The sequence below is a fragment of the Poecilia latipinna genome, unplaced genomic scaffold, assembly GCF_001443285.1.
Source record: "Poecilia latipinna isolate Pla-1442-1.1 unplaced genomic scaffold, P_latipinna-1.0 Scaffold789, whole genome shotgun sequence".
Lineage (NCBI taxonomy): Eukaryota > Metazoa > Chordata > Actinopteri > Cyprinodontiformes > Poeciliidae > Poecilia > Poecilia latipinna.
The window spans coordinates 117,897-124,901 of NW_015113405.1; positions in this window are offsets into that span (position 1 = coordinate 117,897).

The following is a 7,005-nucleotide window of genomic DNA, read 5'->3' on the forward strand; positions in this document are numbered from 1 at the left end:
AGAGCAAAAATACTCTAAGAGCGCCTTAACAGATTTCTGATCCTTTGTTTAGAGTGTGGTCCTCTGTGGTGTCGTGTCTTTTCCCACAGATATTCTTAAACTAATAAACGTCTGGTTTGCATTTAAGGGAGACCTTGGAGAGGGCATATTCACTGTGTGACTTACACACACAAAAAAGAAATATGTCCAGTTGCTCACAAAATGTTTAAGTCTGGTTATTTTATCAGATTTTTATGGATGAGCGGAGGAGGAACAAAATAAGTGGAATGCTTTAGAAGTGCCAAGAGGTTGTTAAAGAAAATGCCTCTGTCTTAAACAGACTTATCCTGTGTGTGTTACCCTAATAATGTTTGTCTTTTATCAGGCCCACTAGAGTTGGGTTTCTATCTGCTGCTAATGAAGTTTACTTCAAATTATCAGCTGTAGAAGAGAAGATATTTCATTATTCACGTTTGAAAGCAGAAGTGAAATAGTTTTAACAAAGTTTGTTGTTATAATTCTAAAGTTGGCTGATGTAATGTTTGTACAGTACATGACTGTTAAATATAAAGTCACCTGTGAGAGACTCTGATCACCCTTGAGGAGGTGGGCATAGAGAGAATCTGGGCTGTGGGGTTCAATTTCTTTAAAGCTTTGTCAGCTAAAACATGCTGACTGGATATATCCACATCTATCACTTAAGTAAGGTTGTCATTTTGTGATTTGAAAATGATGCAAATGCTGAAAGCAACTGTGAATGATCAGAGTTCTTCAATGAAAAACTAGAATAGTGTAGAACAGAAATAATCTTCATCATCCCACTGGGGGAAATTCAAGTGAAACTGCAACACGTTAAAGGCAGACTCAAACAAAAGGTAAAAAAATAAATAAAAGAAGGGAAAAAAGAATGTATAATAAGGACAAATTTAAAACATAAGAGAAATAATACTGTACTGTCATCTGGACAAAGCAGGTAGCAATCATGTGACGATCTTTGATTTCAGAAATTTAAGAGGACACAACTGGAGGCCTCAACAAACTTCAGAATCAATGACTATCTGACAAACACAACTATTTGTGATAGTAAAGGACTGTGTGTATAACCAGCAGCAGAGGAGCACCACAGGGTACTTACCTTCCATGTTCACTCAGTATACCTCAGACTTCCAGTACAATCCAGATCCTCTCATCTACATAAATACTTAGATTATTAGAAATGGACAAGATGCTGAGTCCAGAGAGATGGTTCAGCAATATTCTAATTCTGTGTGAAGAAAACAAAGGAAAGGATGGTAGATTTCAGCAGAAACAGGAATATGTCAAACATTATTTCAGTCACATGAGAAGAAGTGGAAGTGGTGGAAAAACATCAGTCTTCATCTAGGCAACAGTGAAGACGGAACAAAGCAGAATGTCCTTCTTGAAGAAGCTCATATCCTTCAGAGTTTGCAGCAAGAAGTTGCAGATCTATCAGTTTGTTTTGGAGCATGTCATCTCTGCCATCATCAGTTGGGGTAGCAGCACCAGAACCAGGGACTTGAAAAAACCTAAAGAAAACAAGTGGTGTCATCCCAGGGTTGTTTCACTGCTAGTGACTCTGGTATATTTCACAAAGTGGATGGAAAATGAAGAAGGATTTTGTCTAATTTCTTCAATTTAACTTCAAACTGATAGAACAGTAGGTGGTATTTGGATACAAGCAGGGTTTTCAAATGTGACAATGATGTCAATAGATTCAACAAATCTGGTTTTAAACAAATAAAGCTCAAGTAAAGGTATCTTCTAAATTAATATACATGAGCTCTGTCATTTCCGGCAGGATAATCTCTACCTGGCAATCTTGAGTTTACTGTCAATTTTTCTATTATGTCATAACTTTGGTAACATCTTTTTTAACATCATGTTTGTGAAGCTGTACCCACATGCATACTTAGAAACAACAGGTACATTTTGCTTCGTCCTTATAGTGGTAGTTACAGCTGAATGTAGCCAAAACTATCTGATGTCACAATGGCTGTTTCACTTGGCCACGCTCCATCAAAAATATGCAAAGTGTCCCGACAACACAGCCATAAGTCTTAATAACAACAGAGCCGGTGACAGCAATGATATTTTGATATAATTTGATTCTCTGTGATCAAACAGAGATGTCTTTGATGTGTGATTAAATGACAGGAGTTTTGTAAGAGGATTTTAACTAGAGAGTGGGACACAAAGCAAATAGCAGGAGGCAGAATTAAAGCTTAAGTGTAATAGATTGTGTTTTGGTACAAAGTGTACCAGCTGGACCAGCAGCAATACAAGTCTTAGCAGGTTTGTCACAGAGGATGTAGAAACAAGAACTGTGATAGAAAAAAATGTGTACTGTACTACTGAGGTCCCTGTTGTCAAACCAAATAAGTGGTTGGAGAAAATAATCTCAAGCAACAAAACCAGGTCTATAGGAGAAAGATAAAATGCAAAACAACAACAATAAAAAAAATCCTGACCTGAGAAAGTATAAAGAGGGCAGACAGAAATAGGATTAGGATGACTCATAGATAAAAGGTTGTGAAGTTGAGCCTTGGCCATTCAAATTATTATGGATATTAGGGATGTTGATTTACGTCATGGTTGTTAGGTGGATTAAGAAGTCCCGCTCTGAGTCTAATCCATTTTTGTTTAATCAAACATCTTTCCAATCTGATATGTGGAATTGATTTGTAACATAATGGAAACCTGCACTATCGTCTAAACTCTGTGCGACTAAAATGTTTTGATGGGTTTAAATGTCACAGGGAAAAGGTAGAGTTTTCCCTGTGACATTAAACTGATATTTTGCTAATAACTTATTGTAAGTGTATGATGTTAGACTTGAACTGACATCTTATATGTCATAGTATGCTTTATTTTACTTTGACGACATCTTTAAACTGTATTTTCCTTCCTTTACTATGATTTTCTTTTTATGACATCAGGGGAGATATTTTGGTTTTCTTCTACTGCACCTGATGGAACTGATGTCATGTACATATGACATATTTAAAACTATTTACTAAACTTGCCTAATTCAGTCTTTGCTTGAATAAACATGTCCCATTTTTTCCATTTATTATTTGCATCTGTGTTTGTTTGCACAATGGTGAAGAGAAAAAAAGGACATCAAATAAAAAATCTCCAACAAATCTCCAAAGTTTTCTATATATTCCCTGTGGTTAATGAGGACATAGAAAACGTAGGATACACACTCTGTTCGTAACAACATATTGGAATACAGAAATCAAATCAATCCATAATAAAACTGAACAACCATAATGCAAGTAGATTGTCTTCAGGTTTTCTGACTTTTAATGATGAGTTAGTGCACACAGGATTTTTATTTATTTATTTTTTTCATTTTTAAAGTGTAGAAACATTGGCATTATTGTATAGTCAGTGAGCCAGGATCATATCTGTGAAGTAATTAGGTGAGCTGCAAAACTTTGCTGAGAGCAAATCATAATTTTGCTCTCAGCATGGCATGCCAGCCATGCGGTCACGGGTTACAGTGAGTATGCTTGAGATGTTTGAGTTGTAGATCTTACACTTCAGGGTGTAGTCTGAGTGTTGCCTCCACACCTGGATGCAATCTTCTAATCCACCTTACAGTGTTTTAAGAATCTGATGCTAGTCAGTTTTTAGCTGTTTCTATATAAGAACTGCTTTGGATTACCAAAGTCTAAGAACCAATTTAATGCCATTGTACTAAACATGAGTGTGTAAACTTTGACCTTTGACTCAAAATCCAGCATTTGACTTTCTTCCTTTAACTATAAAAAAATGACGTTTTTAACTCATGAGAAATCTTAATTGTACAGTACTATATTTTCTCCATTTTAATATAAAATCTTTAAATAGAAGTTCAGTTTGAGATTGAGAAATTAAGACAGGCAATAATTTAGCATAAACTACACATTTATAAACCAAACATAAAACCAACATAAATATTTCATGAGACCAATTTCAGCCATCTTTCATCAGTTTACAAATATAGCGTTCTGTTTGTTGATTTCTATAGTATTCGCATCTGTCATACTGTCATGTTGGTGTTTTTCAGCCAAACCACTTCCCCAGTCATTCCTTCTCATTAGGAGCTTTTGTACTCCCTGTGCTGGATCAATGAGCAAGGAGAAGGAGGCAGGAGCTGTATTCTTCTTTCTCCCCAGTTCGTCTCTTTCGCCTGCGTGGTATTCTCCTCTGTACCTCGTGAAGGGAACCTTCCACAGACAAGGTTGTTTTGCATAGTGATCTTTTCTTCTTACACCCACAGATTTGCCTTACTGTGCTTTTTGATGTGCGATAGGTTCAGGTGATCTGTGTGGAGGCACATTAGCTTAGTTGAGGAAACATGGCTAAAAACATGTGGGAACATTAACCTTGACATCTTAAATGGAATTAAATTTTTACCCATCCCTTCATTTCTTTAAGACTGGGAGAATGACCCAAACAAAAGTTTGAATTTTTTGCTGCTTCTTCAACTCCACTGCTACAGATGGAGAGAGTATGAATCATCTAAAACATTTCTGAGGCATATTAGTACTCACAGAGTAATACGATTAGCTGCATCTTTTCACACTAGCTTTTCAAATAATGTTCAAGCATGCAACAGTTGCCTTGAAAATGTGGCCTTCTATAGAGTCTTGAGGGCCACATAAACAGGGGCCCAGATTTGGCCCACAGACCTTGATTTGGACTTTCCAAAGAAATAAAATCACAACTTATTTTATTTTCAATTCTGGATGCTGTGTTAATATGGTTATTGGAAATTTCTGTTGCATGGACAACCCTTGTTTAAAGATAAGGATAAGATGCAAATTGTGACTTTGTTTATAAGCTAACTCAAAATAAGATATTTTGGCGAATAAAATGTTTATTGTTGCCATACTAACATTGAAGCATGCACCTATATAATAATGTGAATGTTTTCTGTTTGTGTTGTTGGGCTGAGGGTGATTCTTCCATCAACCTGTATGTTGAATGGAAACCGTCTGATCTTGTTAGTCACGGATTAGAAAAAGCTTAAGTCTTGATTCCAGCTTTAGTTAATTTGGTGACCTTATCACTGGATGCATTCAGTGGACACAATGTCTCCAAGCAGGGCAGTTCCTGATTAGCTGAATGTGTGTGCAACATGGCAGTGAACGCCCTCTTGTTTTGTCTGACAACATCATCCACCTCCCTTTTTAATTTGGGTCGGACATGATCTGACGGAAAGTATGGCACATTTGTTTCAGAAAGTCAACGACATGTATGTGCAATGTCTTTGTCAAACAATTAAAGCGCTGCCCTGAATTAAATATTCAGCTGTACTCAAAAATGAAGGGATGATTGGGTCTCTTTCAAACAGCCTCACAGAACTGTGTCATAATAATCTGTTCAACAGAAGAACCTGGAGGAAGGTACAGGTGTAACTCCACATTATTATGCTCATGCCATGACATGATGTGGGTTGAAATTATCATTTATCTGAAAAAAGAACCATATACAGGGGTTTGCAAAAGTATTCACACCCTTCCACACATTTGTCTCACAATAACCATAATCTTCAATGGATTTTATTGGATTTTTCTGTAGGAAAATAAATCTAAAACATGGGGTGTGGACTTGTATACAACCCATTTTACCTTGATACCCCTAAATAAAATCCAGTGTAACCAGATGCTTTCAGGAACCACCTAATTTTTACATAAATTCCAATTGTCAAATTTATTTTCTGTATAAATCCAGCTGTTCTCTGAAGACCTCAGAGTTTGTTAGAAAGCCTTAGTAATAAACAGCAGAGCAGACTGATCAGGAAGAAAGTCTATAAATAAGTGTAAAGCAGGATTACATTCTAAAACAATATATTTGAATATCTCATCAGTCACCAAAGAAGATTGAACCACTGTAAACCACACCAGAACACAACATTTCTTCCTCATCTTCATATGTCCTGAATGGCTTCAATTTATATTTTTATAAAGTATGTCTTATAATAAGCTGAACAGTTAAATATTTGCTTTTCCTTGCATTATTTTTTTTTCCATTTACACTCTTGTGCATTCATTCTCCCACAAGGTTTTGGGAGAATTTATTTGTTTATTTTGCAATTCTCTCGTGTCCCACTATTTCTCCCATTACAGGTGACTGCCTCTTTTCACTGTCATGGCATGAGCATAATAATGTGGAGTTACACCTGTACCTTCCTCCTGTCTGAATCCTTTGCAATTCATCTACAAACTAAAAGGTAACTGAAATGTGCAAATGTTGGGAAAAGAAAACGGAACATTTTTCATTTTAGTTATATTGCCTTACACCAAACACATGGTGTCATTCAGACTGAATGCTGAAACTGAAGCAAAAGTGTTGCAAAAATGTTTATTTAAAGGCTTTATGCAATCCAGTTATTGCAACTGACGGAAATAACATTATTATGCAGAAGATAACAGCATTTTAGTTTAGACTTTGGAGAGCTTCTGTATTCAGTTCTTTTCTTTAATTAAGGCATCGTCACAAGGAGTTAAATCTGTAACTTGGTGTTTTTCTCCCCCTCATTGAGCACTACATGACATACAACTTAAGATAACTCAGAGAAATTCTCAGCCTAAGAAAATCCACCATAGATCCTATTTGACTTCTTATCTTGTGTTAGAAAAAATATGTGTCCAGCCTCCACAGCTTCACCTTTCAGGCTGGCCTTGAGTAGACTTCAGTTCTGAAAATGATAGATGTTGATATGAAAGAGGTCACAAATGTTTTTATGCATATACAATTTCAGATCTTCTGCTGTCTTATCAGCAGAAGATCTTTCATGCAAAAGAAAATCAAAACACTCTTACTACTGCGTGCAGTCGCAATTATGCATGAAGACTGTTGTAGCCTTTGCTTTGATTGATTGCTGGGAAATGGTAAAGTTGCTGCACAGGAATGCCCATTACAACCAGATTCTCACACCCCAAAAAAATTCCAATGTACCGGTGAGTCGAAGCATAACATGCAGACTTGAAATACGCCTGGAATCAGCATTAA